This window comes from Electrona antarctica (assembly GCF_951216825.1).
Source record: "Electrona antarctica genome assembly, chromosome: 17".
In the NCBI taxonomy this organism is placed as follows: Eukaryota; Metazoa; Chordata; class Actinopteri; order Myctophiformes; family Myctophidae; genus Electrona; species Electrona antarctica.
The window spans coordinates 35,456,980-35,471,252 of record NC_136798.1 but is presented as its reverse complement, the minus strand read 5'-3'; the positions used below and the strand labels follow the sequence as shown (position 1 = coordinate 35,471,252).

Below are 14,273 nucleotides of genomic sequence, written 5' to 3'. Positions count from 1 at the left end.
GTCAATGGCATTTCATGTTTGCGTTAAGACAAAATTTGGGTTACGCATGCCAAAAGCTGGACATCAAAAATGAGGCATAAAATGAAGGCATCACGGAAAAAAGTCACATTTGGTTAGGGAGGAGTGAGGGCCAAACTCTGGCTTGTTTTCCAGTGATTATCCATGTTTGCTTTCCAGTGGGAACTACACAAATAGATACATGAACAACACACAGTGTGGGAAAGGGCGTTTTTGACCCAGTGTTGAAAACATTCTAGGGTATCTGATAATAGACCTGAATTCCCAACTGGGAAACCTACATTCCAGGTGAAAGAAAACAATTTAAATTGTATTGGGGCTACCATTACACAAGGTACTCACACAAATACTGTATCAGTAAGTGTGTGTGCGTGCGTGCGTGCGTGCGTGTGTGCGTGCGTGCAGCCTGATTTTGTGCGCACACAAAAAAAACATCCGAACCTAATACAATAATTATTCCGCCCTGCATTTTGTACTCAATTTCAAACAGCATACTTACTTTTCATTGTCAAGAACAAACACAAAAAGTCCAGTCTACTATTCACAGACAACAAAGGATGGCCCATTGGCCCTCTTAAAGTATGCACACGGAAATGTCCAAAAAACAAACCCAAAAGAAACACACACACACACGTCCTTTCCTGCTGTTCAGGATATTATTGGGGCTTTAGACAACTCTATTATTGCTGCAGTCTCTCACTCTCAGCGAGTGTGCTCCACTGAGTGCTGACATTGCTCAATGAATGAGAAAAACCTTTTTTTTGTTTTACCCGGCGTTCTGAGCTCTCCGAGTGGCCCTGGGAGTTTGTGCTCACGGGGCTTATAATAACACCAGTAAAAATACCCCGCATTCCTTCAAATAACGGCACAATCCATTGCACTACAGAAAGTTCGGCTGGCTTTTTGGAGATGAGCCATCATTTTCAGAAGCATTAGGAGAAAGTAAACACAGTGGAAAAATCGCAATTTAACACGATAGCCGTTAACCCTCGCCAGAACACCGCATCACACATGCTGGATCAATGAACAGAACCCAGTGCACCACCCAAAGGCAGTCGGTTACTGAAGTGGAAGTGATATAATGTAACCCACTGCCAAAATGAGACATTTCCTACCGGCTGATGTGACTGTGATGTCTCCCATGATGCCATAACACCAACATCAACAGTAGGGGTGTGCTGAAATATCGATATGGCGATATATATCGATACGTCCTCCCGCGATAAATAATATATATATATATATATATTTTTTTTTAATTTGAAATGTTGTTCATAATGAAGTGATGAACAACATGTTTAGAAAAGGAGGAAATTACAGCTAAAATAAAGCAAATCCCACTCAGATTCCACAGCAACCAGAAGTACTGAATTACTGGATGGTGATTTGTCAAGTCTCCAAACAGCTTTGTGGGAATACAAAATGCTGCATTTTTTGCAGATATCGTGATATATCGTTGATGAAATTTCATACAATATATCGATATCGCAAATATCGCAATATATCGAATATCGTGATATTATCGTTATCGAGGGCCTAATATCGCGATATATATCGTATCGTGAGGAACCCATATCGTCCCACCCCTAAACAACAGTCCACACCCAGTGTTGATTTAGTCGACGTGTACTATGACAAAAAAAATGTTCGCCGACTGCCTTTTTTCACTGACGCAAACTGAATGCAAACTAAATGAAAACTCAGCTACGATGACTAAAACTAAGACTAAATATAACTGACAATTCCGTCAACAAATACAAACTAGACTAAAATGTTAGAAAAGGGACTAGTGGACAAGAGATCCAGTATAAGTCCTTTTACACTTGCTGGAAAATAGCATATCTACAAGCTTGTGAGCTTGTAGATCAGCTATTTTCAGCAAGTGTAAAATCAGCCATTACGACGGTGATCAAGGCCCGCCAAAATACATTTTAGTCGAGAACCAAATTAAAACTACTCAAGAGACTATGACTGAAACTAAAATTGAAATCTGCTGTCAGAATCAACACTGCAGTCCACACACACCCAGCGTTGGGGGCGTTTGCCTGCCTTGATCTCCTACAATCAAGGTTCCTGTTGAGCCCGTCGAGGACTCTCTTGGGTGGCCTATAAGCCCAGAGGAGAGATAAGATAAGGGCTTTGGAGCAGGAGGCCATTAGCATCCAGAAAACTCCAACAGAAATAAATATGGCCAGATGCCGACAAGATGCCTGTTTTTTTTTTTCCATTCTTTCGATCAAAGAAAGAGGACAGATATGCACACACTGACTCACTGTTGGACATCAGAAGTCACTTTTTTTTTTAGAACGTAGAGGGAGTCGTGTTGTGAAAAAGGTTTGGTAGATTCAAGGCTTGATGGCTGTAGTATGACTCAAGTTGTCTTTCTGGTGCAATGAGAGCTGGAATCTTTGAGTTTTAGCTCGGAACTATTCTCTTCTATCTGCACCACGTGTGGCGCGCACGCACGCACGCACGCACACGCACACACACACACACACACACACACACACACACACACACACACACACACACACACACACACACACACACACACACACACACACACACACAAATAAGATGCGCACGGACCACGGTGGGAGGAATGCACCGGACAAACAAGTCCCGTGCAATCAGCTGAGTTTTGATGACAGGAGGAGCGAGGGAGGTTGAAGGACACGGAGAGGAGGTGGCGACGGGAGAAGAGGCTTTCAGATGATTAAAACACGGCGTTGCTGATTAGACGCCACAGCTGCCCCCCCCCCCCGACCCGAGGCACCCAAAGGTGAAGCATGGAGCATTCAAAAGAAAAAGAGACGGCGCTGTCTCCGGACATCAGGCTGCAGGGTGCTGCTGAAGGCAAAACCATAACAATGCCAAGTCTCTGGCTGCTCATTAAGACTGTGAATGCTGATGTCAACCCAGGGAGAATTTGAGATAGTCGAGTGTGTGTGTGTGTGTGTGTGTGTGTGTGTGTGTGTGCGCGCGCGTGTGAGAGAGAGACGTTTTATTATTTAATTGCTCTATAGTTGGCTGATTAACTGGGTCACTCAATCTCTCCTACACATCTGGGTCAAGTAAAAAAAAAAAAAAAAAAAAAAAAAGGGATTTGCAAACCGCTTCCACTGCTGGGGAGCAACATAAGAGCAGGTGAAGTTGTACCTCAGTGAAAAGTACATACACCAAACTACAGTAGGTGTGCATTCATCATAGCTTTGCCTTTGATTATCCTATTCTGGACAGGAACCCGTTTTGGTGTTTTAACTAAGCATTATGTTATACTTTAGCTATTGAAAAATAGCAGATCTACAAGCTCATAGCCACCGAGTGGCGCACTACGAGCTTGTAGGTCTGCTATTTTCTGAAAAACCGTGAAAATGTGGCACAAATATTTGAATATAGTATTCTTTCAGAAGACTTTTTTTTTATTTATTTCGACGTCAGGGCCTAAATGGGTTATACCTTTCTAGGGGTCTTGCCGTCTTTGTTCTGGAGAGGTGGCTGGTAGCAAACAGAAGCACGCTGGTGGAGTCGGTGGAAGTGCGGAGGCAGGGATGACTTATTTTCTCAAACTGATATATATATATCTCTCGCTGGTTATACAAGTCACATTAGTACACACACACACACACACACACACACACACCCCCCCCCCCCCCCCCCCCTGCTTTCTCTCACTTTACCTCTCTTTATCTTATCTTACTCATCCTCATCGTTCTCCGCTACTCCCGTTAAGTACAATCTCCTCTCTGCTCCTCCTCCTCCTCTTAGCACCTTTCAATGCCTCCGTTTCATCCTACTCACACCGTTCCTGTCTCCGTCTCCTCTCTGAGTTTATTACCGGGGAAGGCGAGAGACTATCTACAACCCCCACCGCCCCAATAGGTCAACTTCCTATTGCTCCCAATAACCGGCCGACGAATATTGCTTCCAGGCATGTTTGCTATGGGAGGAGGGCTGTCTGTCTTATATAGCATCACTCCCTCCGAACGAATGCTTTGGGTTGAAAGTATTACCCCCATGTGTTTGACGTCACCAAAACCAGGGCGACTGTGGCTCAAGAGGTAGAGCAGGTCGTCCAATGATCCATGGGTCGGCGGTTCGAATCCCGGCTCCTCCTGTCTACATGTCGAAGGGTCCTTGGGCAAGACACTGAACCCCAAATTGCTCCCGATGTGCTGGTTGGTACCTTGCAAGGCTTCCGCCGCAATCGGTGTATGAATGGGTGAATGTAATGCACAATCTATGTAAAGCGCCTTGGATAAAGGCGCTATATAAATGCACCATTTACCATTTACCAAAAGAAAACCACATTTTGACTCTGTGCCCGTACGAGACAAGTCAACTGCTCCGTGGTCTCACTGCTGCTGCGAGTCTCCCACTGCGAATCATTCGCAAGGTTTAATGAAGGTTATTGGTGGTGAAAACGTTACTTGACAGGCTCCCTGAGGGTATGCGTGTCTGTCACCTGCGATGCATTACAGAGCCAGAGACTCAATTTACTTTGCCCGATAACACAAGCCGTGCATCTGCTTTTGTCCTCGGGGCCTGGGGCGAAAATAGGAAAATTGGCCCAATGGCTCCCCCTCCTTCCAATTCTGCAGAGACACTTCAGCCTGCTCTTCTGAGACAAAAGTAATGTTCTCTATGATGGCTAATTTATTATCAAGTGAATTCTACCCCTCAATAATGTTACACATGCATTGTTCTGAAAAAAAAAAACCATTCTGGATAGAACATGACAAATACATTAGGCTGCCAAAGAGAGCAAACAGAGTCCTAAGTCCTGAGGCCCCTTTTACACGAGAGGAGTGTTCATAGAAAACGGCAAAATATAGTATTGTTTGCTGGGGTCCCGTTTTCCCAACGCATGTGTTTATTACATTGGTGCAGAGCTGTAGACGATATTTGGAGTTCCTAGAATGAGCAAGCGGCGGGCTCCCACGCCCCGCTCATCCTACGAATACAAATGTAGCGACCAGCGATGGTGTACGTAAAACCATGATGTAAACAAAAGGCCTTGAGCTGGGGGGGCGGGGGGTCCGGGGGACACCAGGCCTCCGGGGCCTCTGTCTCTTCGGGGTGCGAGCGAGGGCTGGATGCAGGCCGGGCCTGTGACAAATAATGTCATATATCTGCTGTATATAGTGAGTCATGTCTCCTGCTCTTTTCCTGCCTTGCCTTACACTTAACTTGAACTTGTATTGTATTGTATTGTTGTAGTTTATGTCAAGCTGTTTTTCTGTTTACCTTTGTGTTTGTGTGTTTTTGTTATGTTTTTTGTTTTCTTGGATTCATATTTATGTTTGATTTCTGTTCATTCATTCATTATTTGGTGGATTTAAAAAATAAATAAAAACAAAGTTCAAAAAAATATACAAAGCCTTGCGATAGGAAGTAGAACGGAACCGGTGGTTCTTGCACACATGGGTGTGTCTGGTCTATCTGGCAGTCCGTCCCCGGCCACCTAGCGACATGGCATGCACATTGCAGCGTGTTCAGTCCGTCCCCGGCCACCTAGCGACATGGCATGCACATTGCAGCGTGTTCAGTCCGTCCCCGGTCACCTAGCGACATGGCATGCACATTGCAGCGTGTTCAGTCCGTCCCCGGTCACCTAGCGACATGGCATGCACATTGCAGCGTGTTCAGTCCGTCCCCGGCCACCTAGCGCCCTGGCATGCACATTGCAGCGTGTTCAGTCCGTCCCCGGCCACCTAGCGCCCTGGCATGCACATTGCAGCGTGTTCAGCGATTACACCGTCGCCGTGTAAAAGCTGAATACAAAATGAGAACGCAACGGTTTTCTCTGGAGCCTGTTTCCTTCTAAAAGCGTCCTACGCAGCCTTACTGTTATTCTCACTGCCCGTGGGGACAGCTCACTCTTTCCACAACATGCCTATAATATATACTGCCGTCTCCATCCAGACAATTTGAACCATGTGCATTGACTGCATTCCAAGCTTATCCAGCACTGCACACACACCTCGTCAGGAGTTCAGGAGCACTTAACCCTCCAACAATTATTGCTCCGGGATTTCCACTGTCACTTCATATAGTCAAGACTCAAGACTATACTTTGTTGCCTCCCCCATCAATATGATTTACAATCTCCGAAAGCCTTTTACCATTTTTGTTGCAGGTAACTGCGAGGAGTCACGAATCTGTCCTTTCAGATCGCTAATTGGCGGAAAAGATAGCAAGAAGCCTCTGCTAATGAGGCGAGTTCTGACAAACAACACTTAACCCATTTAGACCTGGGAACGATTCTACAAAATAATGTCTTCAAAATCCTGACAGTTTTCTGAAAAACCCTGTGTTTTCTATATCAGTCGTTCTCAAACATTTTCATGTCAAGGACCCCCAAGATTATCTGTAATTGGCCACCGACCCCCATCTGAAAATATGTTGTTCCAGGGAGCTCCCCAGAAGCAAAGATGAGAGTTAAAAACGTTCACTGTGAAAGAATATATTCAAAGATTTGCACTACATTTTCACGATTTTTCAAAAATAGCAGACCTACAAGCTCGTAGTGCGGCACTCGGTGCCGCGCTATGAGCTTGTAGATCTGCTATTTTTCAATTGCTAAAATATAACATAATGCTTAAAACACCAAAGGGGGTTCCTGCCCAGAATGGGTTAATGCACAAAGTGAACACCAGAACACCAGCTAATGCACAAAGTGAACACCAGAAGCCCCAGCTATAGCAGCACTACCCTCTTCATGTCATCTGGGGTGTCACGTTGTAATGCGCCGGCCAGATTAAACCCCCGTCTCTAATAAACCCGGAGGCGGAGGCGAGCGCTCTAGTGTAACAAACATGTCGCCGCAGTTCGTCGACAGCCCCACTGACGTGATGTTGACAATGTCTGGGTCCCCAGATATGGAGCAGGGCTGTCACTAAACGCTAACTCCAATCAGCCGGAACAAGCCATCATCGGAGAACACGGAAAACGCGGATCCAAATAACAGCGCATGAATAATGGCTTGTGGCAAATCGACGTGACCGTCACCACACCGAGACATGGGAAGACTTGGTGAAATGTGTGATGACGACAGGGCAGTCTGCCTTTGTGTTATGCTACGATTATGTAAGCCTAGTTCTTTGGGAGGAGGGGTACGTTTCTCTTCAATTAAGTTTTAAGTACTGCTACAGTATGTACACATTGTCTGAAATAAAGCATGGATACATAAGCGCGCGCGCACACACACACACACACACACACACACACACACACACACACACACACACACACACACACACACACACACACACACACACACACACACACACACACACACACACACACACACACACACACACACACACACACACACACACACACACACACACACACAGCACGTCATGATTGGAACCTTCACCTTCCAATCATATCAAAGCCAGAGTGGAAAGGCCACCCAGGTGTAGCTTTGATCTTTGAGCACAAACTTCTGCACCATAGGGGTAGAGAGAGAGAGAGAGAGAGAGAGAGAGAGAGAGAGAGAGAGAGAGAGAGAGAGAGAGAGGATCAAAGAGAGTAAGCGAGTAAGAGAACATTTTGAAAAAGCTGACATTTCCCCTTTTCGTACGGTGACGCATGTGGTGAGGGTCCACATGGAAACGGACGCGCACCTTTCTTCAAAGGGCATTAAAAGTCAGAGATCCATGCTGATCGTATTGCACTTTTACCCTCCATTTCTCTCGCATGCTCCGAGCTCGTCAGACCGAACAAACGTACAGTACGGCTGCTCGACTGAGCGCTAGGGAAGGGGGAGTGAGTCCTGGGAAACAGCAGGCATTTCTGAGACTCTAGTATATGGAGGACAGCAAACTCAATTAGTCTAATTAGACGCAGCGAGGATGAACAGTGTGCTACAAAGAGAGGTGGCGCATAAAGGGGATAGAATCCAGAAGGTGTGTGGGTGTGAGTGTGTATGTTTTTTGTTGTTTCTGGGCGTGAGCTACATTCATTTGTATGTGGGCTACCTAAAACAAGCTATAAATAAACAATCAACTCCCGTTTGTTTCCACCAGTGAGAGGCAGGAAAGATAGAAAATGGTGTGTCTCTCTCTCTCTCTCTCTCTCTCTATACACACGCTGTATAATCTAATAATACAAGCAAAAAAAAAAACATAAGAGAAAACCCAGAAGGTTTTTTCTACTAATGCAGGCCTCTGCGTCATCTACAACGGCTCAGTACAGCTAATGTAGATGAGAAGGGGTAGGTAGGGCGCGCGCACACGGCCAACTCCACCGAGACTTTGGCTGACACTTCTGGCTGAAACCTCTCTCTCTCTCTCTCTCTCTCTCGCACAGATGGAAATTATGTAAGGAGACACGCAATGCTATCTAAAGCACACAGATGGATGAAAAGCCACACATTGTGTCTCTTTCATGAAATGTGTGTGTGTGTGTGTGTGTGTGTGTGTGTGTGTGTGTGTGTGTGTGTGTGTGTGTGTGTGTGTGTGTGTCATGCTGTGTCACATACAATGAGTTAAGTCCACAGCTAAGTGACAGGCCCACAGTACAGTGTATGATATATGAGTGCTAATGTTGGCAATTTTCTATAGCGGATGATGAAAATGTGTTTCATAATCATCCATTGTGTGCATTGTTTACGACTTAGGCCAATATGTGGTAGACAAACACAGACACCAGCATCATGGGTGAATATCCCAGAAGCTGGGCAAACACACAAGCTTCTAATAGAGGTGTACAGGCAGGCGCCATTCTAGTACGAACTAGAAAAAGTGCCCTTCTGGGCACAGGTCTCCACCAGGAAGATAGGAGTGTGTGTGATGTTTGGCAAAATGTTTAGGAGTAATATGTTTTTTTTTTTTTTTTTTTTTTTTTTTATGCGACTGGGCCTGTTGTAGCGCCACCCTGAGGCTGATTTGAAAACTGTCAAGTGGCATTTCCAAAAAGCGTTTTGCACAAAGCGGCCTCCTGGTGGCGCTATAAGAAGCCAATGTGAAAACCTTGGGGCAGAGGTTCAGCTGTGGCATTCAGGGAGTGTGTGTGCAGAGTATGGCTGCGATCAAGCTAACGGTGCCACAGACGGACGGACACACGGACGGACGGACGGACGGACGGACGGACGGACGGACACACACACACACACACACACACACACACACACACACGGACAGACGGACGGAGTGCAAAACATACTCTCTCCCCATGCCTTCGGCCTGGTGGAGACAATTATGTACTGTGCTGTATCGCAAGTTTTTTGTGTTTTAACTGCTTGCTAAATTAGCTTTTGTTTTTAGAATATTGTTTTGTGGTACTGTTGACAAGCTTGTTTTCATCACCGCAAGGCCCCAGCAGCCCTTTGTTTGCCCTGTGCACACAAATGGATGACTTTGTTTTACAAAAACACACTTCTATGGCCTGATTTACACTGGCAGCCAAATCTGTTTATTTTTGGAACACAGTACTTATTTGACGCGATATGAAAAAGTAATTGGAATTCCGAAGGGGGGGAGGCGGTTAAATGCAAACCGGGTTGGATGTGAAATGACGTCAGAATTTGACGCTCCTCCTGTCACTTTGGTGGGGGTAGCCTCGGAAACGTTTTTATTTTTTTTTATTTTTTTATATTTTTAATATATATTAACACAGCTTGAATGTTGAAGAAAGTTTTCATTCCAACAGATTATTGATTTGGGCAAATTAAATGTATACATTTATAAGTCAAAGTAGGCTAGCCAGCTCTAGGTGTTGAAATGTTGTGGGGATTTTCTCAGCTTTGGGTAAAACGGCACAATCATTTTAAAATGGTCATATCTCCTTCAAATATTTTCCTGTATTTTATTGAATGATACATCCTATGAAAGCTTACATTCTGTACTTTAATAATCTGCAAAAAACTGAAAAAATACTCTGGTCGAGATGAGGCCCTATTTGCCAGACCCGGTCACATATGTGGACGCAGGGTGGATTTAAATCGGATTTGACTTGATGTGACTGCAGTCTAAAGCCGGCCTATATGACCTCTTGCACACCTACAATGACATTTCCATTCGATGGGTGACATTTCTTTCAATTGAACCCAGTTCGATTCCTGTGTTCAGTGCGTTGTATTATTTTTTCTTTTCTCCTTTTTTTCTTTTCTTTTTTTTGGTAAGGTTAAAAACGAATTGACTGGTAGAAATGTTTTATCAAACTGTGTGCAAGAGCCTTTAGGCTTTAGTTGTAAGTTTAATTTATCCAAACAAAGCGTTTGTTATAGCAGCAATGTCTCTCACATTCATACAGTTAACGCATTTTGAGCGGGAACCCATTTTGGTGGTTACATACATTATGTTATAATTTAGCTATTGAAAAATAGCAGATCTACAAGCTCATAGCGCGGCACCGAGTGCCGCGCTATGAACTTGTAGGTCTGCTATTTTTGAAAAATCGTTACAATGTGCCTCAAATCTTTCAGAAAATTCTCATGATTTAGAAAACATTTTTTTTTTTTAATTTCGACGTAAGGCCTGAATGGGTTAAACATCGACACACTAGTGCATGTAAGTGGGGACAAGAACCACTGGCGTGTCTAGTAATGTAAAGTATGCCTCATTATGTATTCACTGACCATTTTGGCCATTACTCTGGGGGGGGGGGGGGGGGGTGTGGGTTGGGGTAACAACTGAACACTGGAAAGCTGCTCTCTTAGGAAGAGTTACAGCAATAGCAATGTTTCGACATTACCACGCAATGTGAATACGGTCAATTGCACACCTTCACATCTTCCATGCAAGTACAGAATGGGGTGCAGCATCGATATCACCATCCATCAACCATCCCGATATCTATCCATCTCGCTTTGCCACTTAGTTCATCTATTTCCTGCATTGAATTGCTACAGTAGCTTTTCCCCAGATGGAACTCAGTCTCTCTCGTTCCATTGTGTCCTGACCGTCTTATTCATATAAAACCCATTAATCCAACAGGTTCAGGGATCAGACTACAGCACAAAAGACTACATTACATTTGCAAATGCCATAAAAGTCCGGCACGCACCTACATGCAGGACAATTGAATCATCTACTTAGTGTTAAGAGAGGGACACACAAGCCATAAGCACTGGCACAGCTGCAGAGCATTGAGTATAATGGCAGAGGAGCAAGTGCTACTGTAAATAAACATAACACTAGCATACAATCTCCATCTGGGAAAATGATTTTTTGGTTACCGAGCATCTAAAGTTGGATATTAAAGTTGATGTAACAAACACAAAGATAGATTACAGCAAAGTGCCGCAGTCCAGAGAGGGGCTGATGTTTTCTTATTTGCGATGGGAGCTCACTGACACACATGGACGCGCGCGTACACACTCGCACGTGAAGCAGATCTCTCTGTCTGCCTTCATCTTTTTTCATCTCTCAGCATTGGCTTTGATCTCCAGGCTCGATGGGGGGGAAACGCACGCCGAAGACAAAACCAGAGATGGAAACGGTAAAACCCGTCTCGATTAGCCTGAAGCTAAAGCAATGTACACTACAGCACCAAATCCGCAGTCGCTCAGGATAAAACACTGTTTACAACCGGAAACCTGGCCCACGCTGTATTTACCGGCAAAGACCAAGAGGTCAGAACTAAATTGAGAGCAGATAAATGTGTCTTTCCTCCAATCACGGATACAGAAGGGGAGAGTTGCTGTGCACACCAACAATAGTAGTACGATACAACATTTGGCGTTAGGAGCCCGTTGGGACCGCATGCCGTTGCAGACGTCGACCCCATGGCATATGTACAAGCAAAACAGAATATCTATCCTCTTACAGTATGTACCTGTGCACAAAATGTAACAATAAAGAAACCTTGGTGTGATGCATTGTGAGTTTTGTAGATTGGCCATCATGTCCAGCTTAAGTGGTTAACAATAACAGGCATAGTGTCAGTCAATTACGCTGTGCTTTTGAAGCCTTCCAACATCTGGGCGTTTGGCTGTTTCACAGAGAGGTCAGGTCCAGGCTGGAACACAGCTCATTGTCACCGCAAGACTAATCCTCCATTTACACTCTGAAGCTCATTGGCTCCACTCGGCCGTATACCTACCGCCTCTTTGCGCACGCACGCGCACGCACACACACACCTCCCCACCTCTTTGGCAGAGGAATACAATAAACCTCAATGTACCGTGAAATACGATATGGATACATTCATCAAGGGTAGTTAAGCACTATTCTTTCCAATAACTATCAAATGTAGTTTGATATGCATGTACGTAATCAATGCATACGATTATTTATGTTGTTCAGGTGTGTATACCAACCAATACACGTGTTTCATTTGAATGGCTCGTTCAAGTGAACCATGTGGATTGCTTTCTAGGTTCGACATCAATTTAACACGTTTAATCCTCTGTCATAACTACTGTAATTTGAAGAGAACATACTATATGACTACTGTAATTTGAAGAGAACATACTATATGACTACTGTAATTTGAAGAGAACATACTATATGACTACTGTAATTTGAAGAGAACATACTATATGACTACTGTAATTTGAAGAGAACATACTATAGGACTACTGTAATTTGAAGAGAACATACTATATGACTACTGTAATTTGGAGAGAACATACTGTATGACTACTGTAATTTGGAGAGAACATACTGTATGACTACTGTAATTTGGAGTTTGTAGTGTGTGGTTCACTCCTGACCACCTACAAAGCACTAAACACTCTGGCTCCCCCATACCTCTGTGACCTCCTCAAACGTCATGTCCCCTCCCGCTCCCTCAGGTCTGGTGACGCAAACCCCCTCGACGTCCCCAAAACCAAACTCCGTACGTGGGGTGACAGAGCTTTTTCCTTTGCTGCCCCAACCCTGTGGAATGCCCTCCCTAAGGCACTCAGATGCCCCCACCCTCCAAACTTTCAAAACCGCCCTCAAGACCCACCTCTTCAATATTGCCTTCCCTAGCTAACCCTTCTCACTGTCTTTCTTTTTAATGTTTTTTAGCTTTTAGTGTTTTCCCTTTTCTAATAAAGTTGTTTTTATTTTGTTGTTACCTCTGTAAAGCACCCGCCCATGTAAAGCGTCTTTGGGTACTCAGAAAAACGCTATATAAGTTTGAGATATTATTATTATTATTATGACTACTGTAATTTGGAGAGAATGTAAACCGGTCAAAGGGTGATGTAGTCGCATTGCACTGCTCTTTAACCACGTACAGTAAGCCCTAGATATGTCGTTGTACGCCGAAGGTGAACTAAAATCTCACGTCGTCACATGGCAATGCATTGAGAGCTTGCAGATCAGCTACTTTGCTATACGACATAAAGTGTACCAGTAAAACAACACAAAAACGGGGGAACGCAAGGTTAAGTTAACCCATTTAGGCCTGACCTCAACATTTTCTGAAATAAATATTTTCACGATTTTTCAAAAATAGCAGATCTACAAGCTCATAGCGCGCCACCGAGTGGCATTATAACATAATGTTTAAAACACCAAAAGGGGTTCCCGCCCCAAAATGGGTTAAGGTTCATCACAAGAATCAAATAAGCTACTTGAGTATACCGTCTGCCATTGCAATGACCTTAATGGAATGAAAAGGACCTTTTCATAGTGACACCCTGGATCTGAATGCTCTCTGATCTGAGCAATGAGCATGTGAAGCAAAATGAAGATGCTGGAGCGTAACTGAAAATGCCCCCTCAAGCCATAAGCTCATCTCCCTGAGTGCTACAGTTAGTGTTGGCAAAACACGCCGCGCGGAAATGGACCCTATATACGTACCTACAGTACGATTAGGGGTGGGACGATATGGGTTCCTCACGCTACGATATATATCGCGATATTAGGCCCTCGATAAAGATATCACGATATTCGATATATTGCGATATTTGCGATATATCGATATATTGTATGAAATTTCATCAACGATATATCACGATATCTGCAACTACAAAATACTTGGAACTGAAAAAAATGCAGCATTTTGTATTCCCACAAAGCTGTTTGGAGACTTTGGACAAATCACCATCCAGTAATTCAGTACTTCTGGTTGCTGTGGAATCTGAGTGGGTTTTGCTTTATTTTAGCTGTCATTTCCTCCTTTTCTAATGTTGATGTTGTTCATCACTTCATTATGAACAACATTTCAAATTTCAAAAAAAAAAAAGGGGGTTTTTCCCGATATCGATATTTTAATAATCAATATCGATTATTTATCGCGGGAGGACGTATCGATATATATCGCCATATCAATATTTCAGCACACCCCTAAGTATGATGTCTCTATACCAT

At 44.0% G+C, this 14,273-nt stretch overlaps 1 protein-coding gene across 2 annotated transcripts in view; it reads right to left on the bottom strand.

Moving 5' to 3' along the window:
- utrn (utrophin) overlaps nucleotides 1–14,273 on the bottom strand; it is a 344,298-nt gene that overhangs the window by 161,172 nt on the left and 168,853 nt on the right. The window lies entirely within an intron of this gene.